A 16,465-nucleotide genomic window follows, 5' to 3' on the forward strand; every position below is an offset into this window, starting at 1 on the left:
CAGGTTTGATCCATGCATAGTACATTTTGCCATCAATAAAAAGCAGTTACAGTACAAAGTTATTTTGGACATAAACAGAGTTTTCAATGTTCAACAGACCAAATGAGCTTAAGGGGTTCTTGGCATCTTCTATCAATGCCACAAATCAACGTACATCATGCACAATAATCCACTAAGACTTAAAATGATCACCTCCACATATTCACTTTTGGACCTACACGTTGATGACAACACACAGGTAGTTGTAGATAGAAACAGTATTATCTTGTTTAGTCAAGAACTTGTTTTTCTAAGTCTGGTCTGGTCACATGAGCTGGAAAACCGTTGCTTATTTATGGATCAGAGTCCAAACAAGAAGTAAATGGCCTTGAATGGCCTAAAGTATTAGCATATACAGTATACGGCAGTGAATGAGGTGGACAAAGATCACAGAGTGAATTATTGAAACCACCATAAGTACAGTGCACCCTGAAAACACTTTGCGAGATGACATCTCTCAGATGAATCATCAGCCAAGCAATGAGAAATGTCAGTTAGGCAATGAGAAACTGTCTCCACCATTGTTTACATATTGACTGGCACTATGTGGTTGGCCCTGATGAGAACAACACGCAGCCTCCAATAGCATGATCTCACTTGGTGGAAAAAGAGCTGTCACAGTGAATCTGGTCGGAGGGTGTGGCAATGCAATCAATGAAGGTGGAGAGACTTAAACAGAAACAAAACAAATCTATTATTGGTTCCACAGCATGAAATCATACATTAGCTCAGCTGGTCCTGAAACTGTCCATCCTGCACCAGTTACTCTACAATTTACTGCTCAAATTGTTCTCACCTCTGCTTTTTCCATTCCTCTGTCGATGTGAGGTTCAACTGAACACTTCACTGTGGCCTGCAAGGTCTTTTTATACAGGACCGCTATTGATGAAAGAGATCATAGTGACGGAGTGGAAGAGAAAGAGTGCATGAAGGATACAGAATTTTCATCTGCTATCCATCTCATATTCTAATGTAGCCATTATGCTCTAAAAGGAGACTGCTCATCTATTCATTTTATGGGGAATTTGCAAAAAAAGATGACACTGCAAGGGGCTGGTCTGAGTGATTAAAATTATTTGAATTAGCCCTTCAATCACTGCATACAATTGTGTATAAAGTACACAGAAATGCACTCAAAATCCTGGCCCGGATTCTCTCTGTAGTAGAATATGAAAAGATTGATTTACTCTTTTCTAACTGAGATTGTTTTCAGTGCGAGGAATTGATTGGTCAACACATTAAAAGCTTGTACATCATGCACTCCATATACACGACATGAAAAGGCTTTTAGAAAAATACCCAGTGACTCAGAACAGCTGATTGCTTAAACCACACCAAATTCATAACAGGTAATACAATACATAATTTACAACAGGTGCAGTAAATGTCCAACAAAAGCTGTCAACAGTAAATAGTAAATGGTTAACAGTAGCGAGCCAGTAGAAAAGCAACTCTGGAACATGTGTGCATGATATCACTTGTCAGTGTCACTCACTGAAAGCCGAATTTACTACAAGACCGACTCCAAAAAAGTTAGGAAGATATGTTAAACGTAAATGAAACAGAAAGCAATAACCTGCTAATCCTTTCGAAATATATCCAATTGATAACATCAAAAAGACAATATATAAGGAAAGTTTTATGTTGTACTTATTTTGAATGTGATGCAAACAATACAGTCATGGAAAAAATATTAGACCACCTTTGTTTTCTTCATTTTCTTGTTCATTTTAATGCCTGGTACAACTAAAGGTACATTTGTTTTGGCAAAAATAAGAACAACAAAAAATAGCTCAAAAGAGTTTAATTTAAGAGCTGATATCTAGCCATTTTCATGGTTTTCTTGGTAATAACCAAAATCATTATCAAGAAAATCATGGAAAATGGCTAGATATCAGCTCTTAAATAAAACTTTTATGAGCTATTTTGTTGTTATCATTATATTTGTCCAAACAAATGTACCTTTAGTTGTACCAGGCATTAAAATGAACAATGGGGCGGATGTGGCTCAGTTGGTACAGTGGTTGCCTACTGTTTGGAAGGTTGGTGGTTCGATCTCCGACCAAGGCAGTCTACATGTCGAAGTATCCTTGAGCAAGATACTGAACCCCAAATTGCTCCCGATGCTGCGTTCATTGGTGTGTGAATGTATTCCCAATGGTGGCAGGTGGCACCAGTGTGCCCTGGTAGCCTCGGCCACCAGTATGAATGTGTGTGTGAATGGGTGAATGAGCGTAGTGTGTAGTGTAAAGCGCTTTGGATAAAAGCTATATAAGTGCACTCTATTTACCAACAATAAATTGAAGAAAACAAGGGTGGTCTAATATTGTTTTCCATGACTGTACATTTAAAACAAATTGGGTCAGGGGCAAAAGACTGGAAACGTTTTCAAAAGCTCAAAAAAACAGCTGTTGAGAACATTCCACCGGTAAACAGGTGGTGGTTATACAGTTCATTGCTGCTCTACCAATGCAAGTTATGACTCTACCATGCAAAGTGAAAGCCATATGTCAACATCATCCAGAAATGACGCTGACTTCTCTGGGCCGGAGCTCATCTGAGATGGACTGATGTAAAGTGGTAAAGTTTGCTGCGGTCTGACAGTCCATTTCAAATTGTTTTTGGAAATGATGGACATCATGTCCTCCAGGCTAAAGAGGAAAAGGACCATCCAGATTGTTACCAGTTCAAAGTTTAAAAGCAGCAACAACTGTGGGAGTGTGTTAGTGCCCATGGCATTATAGTTAAGATGAACATCTGTGAAGGCACCATTAATGCTGAAAGGTACGTATACATGCTGTCATCCAGATAACATCTTTTTCAGGGACGTCAATGCTTATTTCAGCAAGACAATGCAAGACACATTCTGCATGTGATACAACTGCAAGGCTACGAAGGAAAAGAGTGCAGGTACTAGACTGGCCTGCCTGAAGTCCAGACTGGTATACATCGCAAAATATGACAATGTATGTCAATATGCATATCAAGAAAAATGTCACATTTCACTTTAAACCTTTAACAGTTAGTGTCCTCAGTTTCTAAATACTAACTGAGTGTTGTTAAAAGAAAATGTGATGTAGCGCAGTGGTAAACAGGCCCCTGCCTCAACTTTTTGGAATACGTTGAAGGTATCAAATTCAATTTTTTAATTGTGGTTTAATTTCATTGTGATATGTTTGGAAGAGATTGATTAATAAAGTTTTGAGAAGATATACACTTTATCTGTCAAGAATAAATCACACTGTCACAATAATTTCATGGAAAGATGTAAAAAATACATATTTTATTCCAACTTTATGGGCGGCCGTGTATAATTAACGCAATAAATATGATGCGCGACAAATTAAGTTTCTTTTCATACACAAACCTTTGATGTGTTGTAACAACCATGTGTTTGACCAACACACTGCTGTCAAAGGTTAAACTCTTGTGCGATGTTAAGCGTCACCATTTTGCAGAGACTCAGATCTGCAACTGATAGTCTATTCATATCACTACTTTCATATAGAATTAAATGTTTTCTCATGTTTTAACTATAGTTCCTGGAACTAAATAAGTACCAAATAAAGTTTCGGTTCAGATTCTCTCTCTCGCTCACCCACTCATACACTCTTTCTTGTTCTTTCTCTGTCTTTACCTTGGTCCTTTTTTAGACCAGTCAGGTAGATACGTGTCTTGTAAGACTAAAGAACATTTAACAAAAAATGTCCATCCCTAATAAACATGCATTCACCCATTCATAATAGAGCTGAGCTGTGTCAGGGTCATCAAGCTGAGTAAGCATTAACCCATTCATATCAACTGCAAATTCTGGTTTATGAAATAGATACTCGAGAGCTTATGTGTTGTAGCTCTTCAGTGAACTTCAAAAAGTCTATCTTGTAGAACATCAAATTTCAGCTGTCTCTTCCTCAGCACTGTGAACACTCATTTTGTTTTTCACAGATTGCGTTTTTACAGGAGAGCTGTGTGCCTGTTGTTATGCTGTTATGTCACCTGACTACCACTGTGCGTGTGCATGCTTACTGTACAGAGGTAAAGCACATCAGTCTAAGGAAACAGGAGAATAGTATCAGCACTAGGCTTCTACACAAAATGCTGCTGAGGTGTCTTCTATAACCATTGAAACTGTATTGAAGACAGACAAGACAACACTACTTTGAATTGATAAATCATGCAGCTATGATGGATTCATAATCACTGATTTCTTTTATTTTAAGTTTTATGTTAGTGGGTTTTTTCTTATACGGTTGAGTAAATTGATACAATTTTACAGTTCAGTCTGGGATTTATGTACTTGTGAAAGTAGGCCTAGTCTACTCTTACAGGTATTTTTAAAAACAGGGTTTTCTCAAAAACAAAATGAAATGCAAATCTCCGTCCATAAGAAAACATAGAAAGCAAAGAAGTTGGCCAATCAGAAAACTGAAATGCGACTTTGTTGTCAAAGCTGTCACCCACTAGAGGTCAGACTGGGTCGTCCAAGTCCAAGGACATTGTTGGCACCACAAGCACGACCAGCAAAACATTTTTTTACGTCTGCCACTTTCAATTCTTGGTTTTAATTCCAATACAAGAGAGACTGGTTGTTCTCTGCAATTAGGTGAAAAAAATATGTATAAATATCAGTATCAGTATTGCAATCGGCCAAAATAAGTGAGAAAAAATTTGCAGATATTGGGGAAAAATCCCAAATTGTCCATCCCTAGTTATGTCACATTAATACCACATATCCTTTCTTTTTTAAATCACAATGTAAACTGTAAAGTACAGTTGCCAGGGCATATAATCAATGATCTGTTGATTTTACAAATCAAGATTCAATCGTCTAACCATGGCATATCCTTCAGTGCAGAAAAAAAAAGTTTTACATCAAAAACCGAATCAAATCGTGACCAGAAAATCAAATTGAATTGTAGATTTGAATAATCCTGTCCCTCCTAATAAAGACTGTGTTGTAGCATAACAATATAAATCACTTGTGTATAGAGATGGATTTAGCTGGCTGTATGGACCCTATGCAGCTGCTTCCTGCAACTACACATTCAATGCAATGAGACCCTAACAGTAACTTTAAAGAAGCGGCGCAGCAGGAGGATTCGTTTCCCATTCGCAAACATTCCAAATTCCAGCTGCTGACCGTTTCAAAACTTGCTGCTTGCTGCACGTCACCCGGTGTACTGCTGTGCTTGCTGTGGAGTGATTCTGGTGAGATCTTTGCAGGATCAGCGGCAGCCACTGCGGCTGTCGCCTGCCGTCATCTTAAAAGGGACTTTACACACATCCGCAGCCTCTGATGCTGAGCCGCTCTGTGAAAGCCACGGATGTATCATACCTGACAAAGATCTTTATGTGGATCTCACTTTTACGCTAGCTTGATAAACAGGTATCACAAATATTGTCCGTGCTGAAAAAGTATATGAAGCCAAATACCGGACACAGATTACCTCATACATTTAAAGCTGCAGCTTGATGTTTTCTATCATGACTCAACTAGTGTGCATTTAAGTGGGCTAAAGAAGTACAATCCCTAGCCATAGTCATTTCTGGCCAGGGTGTGTTCAGCCAATTGGCTAAAACAAACAAAAATGTTGTTTTGGAAACTGGGTTGGGACTTGAATTCATTATGACCTGGCCTTTCACCGAAATCTTAATAATGAAATTGCTTCCGATAAAACCACATCTGATGACAACCTCATTGTTTTACTCTGGCAAAGACATTTTTTAGCAAAGTCAGAAAATGATGCCATGACCCGAGTGAAGACTTTACTGAAAGCAGCAAAGTTATCTACTATTTTTAAAGTTATAAATGGGAACAGCTAGGGGAACTATTATCTCACGGTGTCCAACCATAATCAAAGGTTCAAATATATGGCCAACCAAGGAGCGTATGATGTGGACAAAATATATATTGTGATCATCACCATGTTGTTATTACGGTGCTGTGATCAGGGTTGGTATAGCTTTAAGAAGGAAATTCAAACATTTCAAAGCCTTAACCATCCCTTTAAATTGTTAAAACCGCAAAAAGTTAAGAAATAGTGATAGTATTCTTTTATATCCACAGAAATCAGCATACAGGTCACTTTGTTTATTTGACCAGTTTTTCTTGTTAACTTTGATTGTATGATTACATCAGGATTATTTAAAGGAGGTTAAAGGACAGAGGACATTTCTAGCTAAGGATGAAGAATGGACATGAGAAAAAAAAACTTTCCTTTTTTCAACAAATAGGAGAATGGGATTGTTTCATTTCAAATATCAAAATATTTTTGATTTACATGAGTGATAGTTTTGATGAAACACCAGATTATGTTGAAAAAATACTTTATACAAACCCTGTATGATATTTGATTGTGATGACTATTATGAAAATAACTGGTGTTCTAAAAAAAGGTTAATATGACTTGTTTTATAGTGTTACAAATGCCCCCAGCCACTGAATGCACTTAATTAGTCCAAATATATATGTTTCTTGTATGAAAAGATGACTAGTGTATTTCAATTCTGAGTCTGAGTTATAAAGGAAAATGTAAAAAATGTTACAATTGCCCCAGTCACCACTAAAATTTGAATTTTGGCATTTAGTATGATCATATGGAAAGATATAAATGACACCCCTGAATCATCACCCAGTGTTAACAAAGTCAGTTATAAGCACAAGTGCTTCCTTAATCACAAAAACAACAGTGACAAAGTGTTTATCGAGTCAGCACAAGCAGAAAATGGTTAGCCACACTATCTGCTTCAACACATAATTCCATCCCAGGCTAATCTATTGACCGAGATGATAAACAAAAAAATAACTCCTGTGAAAATAACCGTCTCCAACTGAGTGGTTTGGGAATGGGGCCCCACCCTGTTTACAACACTGAGAACAAAAACAAACTCCCTCCAAGGAGCCCGGGCAAATGCAAGTCACACACTCCAACCAATACAGGCAAACAACAACAATGTCTGAAGATCTACTGGGAGAGCGGGCTATCAAACAACAGCAGCCTGCGCACAAACAAGGTGTGCATCTCTCCATGTTTGAGGGGAATTGGAGAGCGAGAGAAAGTGTCTGAGAGATGGAGAGAGAGAGAGAGAGAAAGCGAGAGTTGGTGTGAAAGTGGAATTGAGTAGCAAACAAAGTCAAACACCACCGCCGCCCCCTCCACCACCACCACCACCTCAGACTCAGGTCAACTGAATCATCAGGAGTCAGGGAAGATACCGTCACCACCTTCCACGAATAGCTCACAAAACCACATCAGTATGACTTCACCGTGGCAAAGCCAGTAGTTTGAGAACACTCTCCCTCAATATCCAGGGGACTCTGAATGAAGAGGTAATGAATCTCAGTTAACAAGGCCATTATCAGTGAAGGAACTACATCATCAGGAGGGACTCCAAATCCACCAGGCCCTTACACACACTGGCCTTTTATTGTTGCTATTAACAGGTATACTGGTAACAACTGTACAAAGATAAAAAGAACTACGCGTTTGATCTCACACTTTACGTCATCACAGTAAACAATGAGACTGTATAAGGGACATGGGGTCCAATTAGCCATCTCTGCTCTCCGCTGTCAAGTATTTAAACAGTCTGCTAGGATGATAATAGTAACCTGCATACTTTCATCTGTGCTCCAGACTCATCAGCGTGCTAGCACCTCTGCTGAAGAGCTGCACTGCATCTTGGGTAATTACGGCTTCCCAATTACCACCCAGCTGGTAAATATATATCAAATAAACAAGCAACAACCCGTCAATTAGGAGCACCCTTTCATAATGGGGGGTCCAAAATGATGTTTTATGTACAGGCGGAAGAAACCAGAGCAAAAATGGAGCATTCAACTTCAAAGTGAACTCAGTTAAAAGCGTGTAAAAGTACATCTAAACAGTTTGTAAAATAATTAAATCACGTTTTTGAGGCAATTAATAACAGCGTGTAATTAAAGGTGTTTTAATTGCCAAGAGGGCATAATATCCAACAGTCAAAGAAAGGAGTTAAAAATGAAACATGGCCTTTTCTTCACACACGAGTGAAGAGGGACAGTAACATTGTTGAATTCAAAGGCAAAGAGAACAGCTGCAGTAACAGTCTGTCAACAAAATTTGCATTGCTGCTCTCTCCTCATCTCCATTACTCTCTCCTGTCTCTCCTCAAGCCCACGGAGCTGCCGGCTTAGATCTGAGTACTCTGATGGCTTATCACATAGCGAGCAGCAGGCTAAGCCGGAGTGATGCGCCCAAAAGACATGATCAAAGCACACCAACTTTCCACCCAGCAATGATGATGGAAGAGCAGGCCCTGCCATGTTATGTTTCTTATTAGGCTGGGACTGCCGACTGAAAAACACAGCCAAGAAGTCAAGGATGAGGCCCTTAAAGATGTGCTTCTGTAACCTTATTCTACATTACGCTGCCTGCTACTGTTAACAGGGTTTAAGTGATAATCTGTCACATTTTTATATTAGTCAATTTCAGTTTTTCTACTCTCATTCTTGCATTGATACAACATGGTCATGATTTAACCTATAGTTTATGAAAGCTTTTATTCTGGAACTCTCAGAATCCAGCTTTGGATAGGTCTTAAAGGGACAATTCACCCCCAATAAAAAAACATACTTTTTCCTCTTACATTTGGCTGCCTTCTCTCCAATATAATGGAAATACATGATACTTTACTTATGGTGCTCAAAGCACCAAAAACGTAATCTAAAAAACAGCAATGTTTTCCCCAGAAATTATGACCTGGTTACTCTGGTAATTTTTTTCTTCATGAAACTGCTCACAAAGTCCCATCTAGTTCCATTATACTGGAGAAAAGGCAGACATCTTAACAGCCGATACTGTAACACTTGGTAAATCACAGTCAAACCATTTAGATTGATAAATAGCACTACAGGTACAAGAAGAAGTATTTTGCTTTTGGCGTGAACTGTCCCTTTAAGATCTTAACACTTTGGTACAAGTGAAGACTTTTACATTTAGCAGGTTGGCAAAAACAAAGGATCCTCTGAGATAACAAAAGCAGCCACCACAAGTGAACAAAAAAAACAACACAGTGCCACCACTAGAACCTAAGGCGTGACAAACGAATACAAAATATATCACACATCTAACCACAGTGTTTGACTGAAAAGGGATTTCTGACAACAGCACAAAAATATTAACCCAAACACCTTGTCATCAAAATATGAAACAATAATTTTAACCTTTACATATCACAACTTAAAAGTGATGATTCTTCAAGAGCTTTCAACTTAAACTATGTAAGGGGCCATCTTTTCAGCATGGACCGCCAAATGAGTTCCTCCTTAGCTGAACATCTACTGCTCCAGGAACTAAAAAGTCACAATATATCTCTACTTCTGACTTTTTTCAAAATTGCCAAAATGCAAAATTGCTTATTGAAAACTGTTATGACGGGCAAAAAAATATTACAATTATTATTTAGGGCTGCCCCTCTTTGTCGATTAGTTAAATAATTGGTTGCTTTGGTGTCGGTCCACTAAAATTTCAATTAGTCAATTCATTTCATGCTGTATGACCCATTTCCGAGAAACCTATGTGCACATCTCGGGTGAATATGAGATTTAAAATGGTGCTTCTGCAGATCTCTTGTTTAAATCAACTGATCGATTAATCGACAAAACCATATGAGTGTTAGTCAACTAAGGACAGCTCTATTATTACAAAGATCTACATTACTTTATGCAGAGTGAAGTTTTAGTCAAAAATGCAAATGATGCAACAGAAACTTTTAAGAAAACTGTGGAGGTTCAAACAGAGAGAGGAATCACTTACAGTTTGTCATCCTGGCATTATAAACCAAACTACACGTGAGGTTATGTCAGAGTGATAACTAACATTCTCTCGCCTTTGATAGAAAAGTCCCTGAAATTGAAGTGATGTCACTGGTCAGGCCAATGGAAGCCACATCATAAGCACACACAGACTGACATACAGACCGGACAGCTGATAGAAACAGGTGCTGAGGTTTCGCCTGGCAGCTGAGCACAGCTTGTAGCATATGGTTAAGCCTCCTCATGTCTGGATGAAAATGTTTGTAGCTTACCTGCATCATTCTCAAAACAGAGTGCAAGTGCTGTGCTATTTAAAAAATGCAGGTTTAAAACTGATTTAAGTTGCTGAGAGGCTCTTTTACTCACCCAATATAAGAATCGGGTACATTAAAAAAAACTAAACAATTTGTAGTAAAGTGTTTAAAGAAAGAAAAAAAGGTTCATCCTAATCACAACATAATTAATCTCATGAATTATCTAATAATTTTCTAAATTTGCCAAAAAAAAAAACATTTTTATTTAATAATGCGTCTACAACTATGTCTGGATATGAAAGATGTGAAAAACTAATCTTGAATAGCTTTTAGAGTTTCACAATACTACTTCACTACCCTAATAAAGATGTCAAATGTCAATGGAAACCACACCACAGTGCAAAACCAACTCCCTTTAATATTTCATCTTTTCTTCCAAGTATTTCTTTCTCTTGTTTGATAAGAGTGCATCAGCAACAAGCTCAGTCAAATCAGCTTTTTCCTGCAATGTACAGCACACATCACACATCTTAAAATCCGTGATAAAATATGCTGACATTGGTCTAAGAATGACGTATTTATACAAGTGTTAAAAACAATCGTACAGGGAAACCGAGCAAAATATATAACTATAGCAAAAATATTGCAATAAAGCCTAATGATATAACAGAGACAAAATGTTCTGCAGCCCATCTAACCAAAAACAAACTTCACTGCATGTACAAGCCAGTTATTCAATAAAATAACAACACTGCTTTTATCTGAAACCAACACACCAACAACTAATTCAACACAGCAACTTGTCAGATACAAAATAAACAGGATACTTTTATGTTTTCCAATAACGGGCCATGTGTATGCCAATGAATTCCTGAAACACAACACCAGCAGTTAATTCATTTTGTATTAATTGATTGTAGTTGCATGCACACAGATGACATTTCTCGTCAGCATCCCTCCCTTTATTAAGGACAGATGACAGTAGAAGACAGTAATTAATGGCTGCATGAGTTAATGGCCGTCCTGAGCATTTTGCAGTCTCCATAGAGACGGAGGAGCTGCACAGAGCACACCTGAAGCTGTCCACTCTCTGACCAATAGCCTTCCCTGGCATGGAGAACCGTCTGCCTGTGCACGCCACAGGGGCCGGGACACACTAACCTTTACCCTGGAAATATTGTTCTGCTTTCCTTTGTTATCACTTCCATTCATGTAATACAGCTCTAATGAGCGCGCTGCACTCGTATTCATATTGCCAGTACTCTTCCCCCTTTGTGCTGCGTGAATCAAACATGCAAAAATCACATGACAAAATCATTTACCAGAAAATTCCCCTTTATTCATCTGTCACTTGTCTTGCTTTGTGCTAAAAAAGTGTTTCGTGCAACCGGTTCTGAGGGCGTCTTGTATCTAAAATCAAATGAGGGGTGAAGCCAGGCAAATAAATCTGAAAGAAACAATATAGCAAATGCAGAAGCTTATTCCCACACCGGACCCGAAAATAATTCTCCTTATCATTCAGCTGCAAGCAAGGGTGCACAGTCAGTTTACAGCCCCTCCGTACCCAGCACAGGGTATTTCAATGTGTGTTCACAAATACTGAGCCGTCAGATGAAAGAGAGGGCCGCTCCACTCAGGGATGGGAGTCCTCACACTGAATGCATGAGTGACTGATTACTTTCTTACCAGTTGAACCTCAACTCTCTACAAAGAAGAGCCTCAGCCCCAGCATGAAGAGGCCAAACTAGAAACAAGGGCTTTCCAAATAATACAAAATCACAAATTGGTGCGTTAAGGATTTTGCGTCATTACAATGCATACAGCTGCTCTTCCTAAAATTTCTTTTTTTTACCCCCCCCCCCCTGCCAACTCAATTTATTCAGTTGAAGTATGTAAGTACAGACATTCTAGTTTCTAGACGCGGGGGACAGTGTTCCCATCACAAACAGCACGAGGCTGCATGTCTGCAAACAGCCGTGTCAAACGGCAGGCCTAAAAAAAAAGTTGCAAAGAAAGTTCATCCTGTGTTTTAAAACCTGGGTCAGCATTTGCGAAGGTCCATTTCTGCATAAGTGAGCACACAAACCCCAGTGCCTGTTCAAATAGTCTGCAGCTCTCTCTCAGGCAGCTCATGACAACAGCCCAGCAGCAGCACTGTTTGATCTCCAATGTTTTCCTTAATCTGGGTTGTCAAGGTTCGCTTGTTGGAGGCTGTTTACTTTACTTCTCCTACAAAAAAGTGTTTTTTTCCCCTCAGACAATGACTAATCCAAAGAGCAAGAAGGAGGGAGCACTGCCAGCAATAGTTGTTAAAGCTGCAGTTTCCCTTTTGTAAATTTTCAGATGGTTTTAGTCCTGCTGTTGCCAGCTGCAGACTTACTGTAAAAAAAATATTAGGGTAATATTTCATTCTTATATGTTTGCACTTCACTCTCAATAGACATGGATAATATTTTTTTATTATTATTTGTATCAAATTAAAATGTTGGGTGAGAATACTAATTCTGTCTTAACAAATTACTAATAAATCAACATGCATTAACTACACTACATTTGCTAATAATATGTTTACATACATTTAAAAGCTACACATTAAAAGTAATTACCATACTGGTTACTAGTGTCTGTAATACACCTGTCATAAATGTATTAATTAATTCAAACAGAAAATATATCTAAAATATTTTGAATTTAAGTATATTTGATGTTTTTTCTTTGACTGTATAAAAGGGCATTCCTTTGGACAGTACATCAGGGTAACATAATTCACACACTAGTAATAAAATGTTAATTCACCAAAATGTAAACTATTTTTCACAAGTGATAATAAAGTGATCTACAGTTAAGACAATGTCTAACTCTAACCCACACTATATTCGACTTCAAAAAAACACTTAGTTCAAGCTTTTAGCAGTACAGTTAAATAGAAAAACAACTTTTAAAGTTGAGGTGTGACTTTACGTTGTCACAGTTTTAATTAAATAATAATAATTATTATCTGAATCCTTTGTGTGAATATGAAAAGTTAACTAAGAGTTGAATATCCGCTTTAAATGTAGGTATCGTGTGCAGCCACAGCGAAACAACAGCCTTCAACAACGCAAATGACGGGAAAGCCAAATAAAAGTGGACCTGTCTGTTAGCTTAAACTGTATAACACTTATAATAACTACACTTTAGGACAGTTGTAATGCTTTCCTCCGGTCTTTCGGAGTTTTGGAGGAGAGCTAACACGTGGGGAAAATCTCCCTCCCTGGTCTTACTCCAAAGAAATCACGGCACTCAAACTTCCCTTTCACGGTGTAAACTTAACAACTTTTTACGGCGGTATCCCGAACAGGTAGCGTTGTAATTAACTGTTAACGGCTAACGCCAAGCAGCACTTTAGAAGCAACTATTAAAGGTGCATTTGCCCCCCCGGGGGTCTCATGAGTAGCCCCAACTAAAGTTAGAACTTTCCCTAAAAAAAAAGTAGAGGATACTCGTACTTACAAAAACTAGCCTGTTACAGAGACATTAAACAGCGCGAGCAACCAGCCCACATGCTAATAATACAGGTGTTTAATTCTTTATTTCGCTAATTGTATCTGAAAAAGCAGCAGAAAAAGCGAAGACAAACTCCGTGTGTGTGTGTGTGTGTGTATGTGTGTGTGTGTGTATGTATTTGAGTGCAGCATCTATCTAGATACGACACAGCAGAGCTAACATGATAATAGTGAAACTTACCAGAATGGAAAAACGCTTTACAGCAGGCTAACAGGCGCACGCGGAGGGTACCGAATTGCTAGTATGAGATAACGAACCCCGTGCACGCGAGCTTGTGTACCTACCGAGAACGCGTGCGACAACAAATCACACCGTAAACACCAACAATGAGTTCCGCCCGCCTCGGTGGCGGTGGAGGTGGTGGGGGGACTAACTAACTAACTTAACTACAAGGAGAAGGAGATCATCTTACCGAGGGCGTCGAAGAAAAAAGCAAAAAAATGTGGAGTTTCACACTCGCCGTCTCCCAGAGCTGCCGAGCGCAGAAAGGCACGAGCTCCTCTCCTAATGTTGTTATTAGATTTTTAACACGCCGAGAAAAGAAGGAGAAAAAAAGGAAGAATCGCGGATTTGGATGTTGTTGTTTTGATGTTCCAAGTCCGTGACGTCATATCCACCTGCTGTAAACAACGTTCATTGCATCGCAGATCCTTCATAGAAACATCATAGTCACAAGTACAATTCAGTAGTAGGTCCTTTCTATGGGGAAATGTAATGATATGCATTAGTTTTAGCTGAAAGTGTGACAGGAGAGAGGGGGCTGTCAGAAAAGCTAAAATGTCTAAGCTGACTAATTACAACCGAGGCAGAATGAACTTATTATTATTTCAGAAATTTCTCCTGTCTTTTTTTCTTTTTTTTGTGATCTGAGGTTCTTCATAACTGTTCCAAAGCCTCAGTGCAGAAAAATGAAATGCTTTGACATAATCATCAAAGATGTTTTAATCTCAACTGTGAGGAGTTTTAACTATTAAAGGGGGTGGTATTATGGTTTTAAAAAATGACAGAGTTCAGGTTCTCTCAGTTTGCTGTGGTTATATTTTCTGGCGTGTGGGCCAATCCTTCATAACACTTTGAAAGGAAGATCTAAATTATAATAAAGTTATTTTTAGGAATCGCTGCTTTGCATATTTTTGTGGTTGGAAAGTTTTGTTCACTCCTTTAACATAACTGTTACAAGAAGTGCAAAAAAACATGATGACAGTAATTAAAATCTCTGTCACTTACCCCCCTGAAGATGAGAATTATCACGGGCCAGTTCAACAGTCCAGTTAACACTCATTGTAAAGCAACATTAATTTAACCTCAAGAGAAAATATTTTAAGTCGTTTTTTGTCCTTGATCAAGGTCTGAGAAGCACAGCTCATTTCGCTTCAAACGACATTACATTTATCATGGCTGCATCTGGGAGCACTGCTGCTGATGGACACTCTCAGGGAAGTCTGTTTCTTAGTAGAGAGCGCCACCCTCTGACCAGGAACAGTCACAGGAATATTACTATACTATCCGAGTTTATGAGGATTTTATTTATTCTCCTTCCACTATTGTGTCATTATACTATTCATTACTGACAGTTTTCTGTGATATTATAACATTGTATGCATTGGGTGTTTTACCAAATGTTTTTATTCCTCAGGTCAGATTGAGCTTCAAATTAAGATTATAATGCTTGAAACTTTCTCAGAGCATAGTACACGATTGCTCATAAAGTTGGAATAAAATATTTATTACCTCTTTCCATTGTGATGGATAAAGGGTATATCTTCTCAAAACTTTATTAATCAATGTCTTCCAAACACTGAAAATGAAACCACAACTAACAGAGGATTGTGTCTAAAAAAACAAAATTATTCCAACTTTATGGGCAACCGTGTATAAACAATAATAAAACACAAAAAACAAACCATTCTGTGCAAAATTTGTTTTTGTTTGTTTTTTTCTTTCAATAATTTATAGGTTAAAAAAATAATAATTTTCAAAGTTTTAATTGTCCTTGCACCATGGACTAAAACATGAAAATAATAATGATAAGAATAAGGATAGTATTAATAATTTATATTACACCTTGAAATGTATAATGTAACCAAACGTGCTTTACAATGAAAAAAGCAATAACAAAGACACAGAGCAATAACACTTAAATAATAAAGAAATTAAAGTAAGTAAAAATACAAGTTAAATAAACAGACTGTCGATTTATTTCAGCCAGTAGTGGAATTTAAATATTTTACTTTAGTGAAAGTATTTCTGTTGCACTGTGAAAATACTCCACTACAGGTAAAAGGCCTCCATTCAAAACCTTGTATGCTAATGTAGGTAGTTTTATCAGCAAAATGTACTTAAAGTATGAAAAGTAAGTATTGTTTGTGCAGGAAAATGTTCTTGTCAGTGTTTAACTACTATAAATGATGTTTTGGGATCATATTACTGCTATATCAATGTGCATGATGCATTTCACTGCCATATATGTTTATAATAGAGCTAATTCGATCTCCTTCATAAACTTTTGAGTCTTTCAATCTACAGCAGTGCATCATATTCTATAGTAACATGGCCTGTATGTATATAAAAATAATAATGTTGCACTTTACAGCAGATTCAAGATGGTTTTACACACTATCCTTTAATTATCACAAACATTCAACATCAACATGGTTTTCATTGGACAGGAAGTAGTCAGAAACTAATGCTGTCAGATTCATATATTGTGGTAAAAAGTACAATATATTCTCTGAGATGTGGTGTGTGAGTATAAAGGAGCATGAATACTAATGATACTAATATGAAATACTCAATACATTACAATTGGCTCAAATTAGTGTTTAAGTAC

The 16,465-nt window shown here is 37.8% G+C and overlaps 1 protein-coding gene across 3 annotated transcripts in view; it reads right to left on the minus strand.

The window, feature by feature from the left end:
- The window catches only part of foxp1b (forkhead box P1b), a 181,850-nt gene extending 167,473 nt beyond the window's left edge, over positions 1–14,377 (minus strand). For 2 of the 3 annotated variants that reach the window (XM_059328902.1, XM_059328901.1), the window contains exon 1: positions 13,816–13,948. The gene's annotated coding sequence lies outside the window, so the exon portion shown is untranslated. Of the gene's footprint in view, positions 1–13,815; positions 13,949–14,047 lie in introns of those variants that run through there. The other variant, XM_059328899.1, reaches the window with a different exon arrangement.
- Between the last annotated feature and the right edge of the window lie 2,088 nt (positions 14,378–16,465).

This window comes from Centropristis striata, chromosome 3 (assembly GCF_030273125.1).
Source record: "Centropristis striata isolate RG_2023a ecotype Rhode Island chromosome 3, C.striata_1.0, whole genome shotgun sequence".
Taxonomy (NCBI): Eukaryota; Metazoa; Chordata; class Actinopteri; order Perciformes; family Serranidae; genus Centropristis; species Centropristis striata.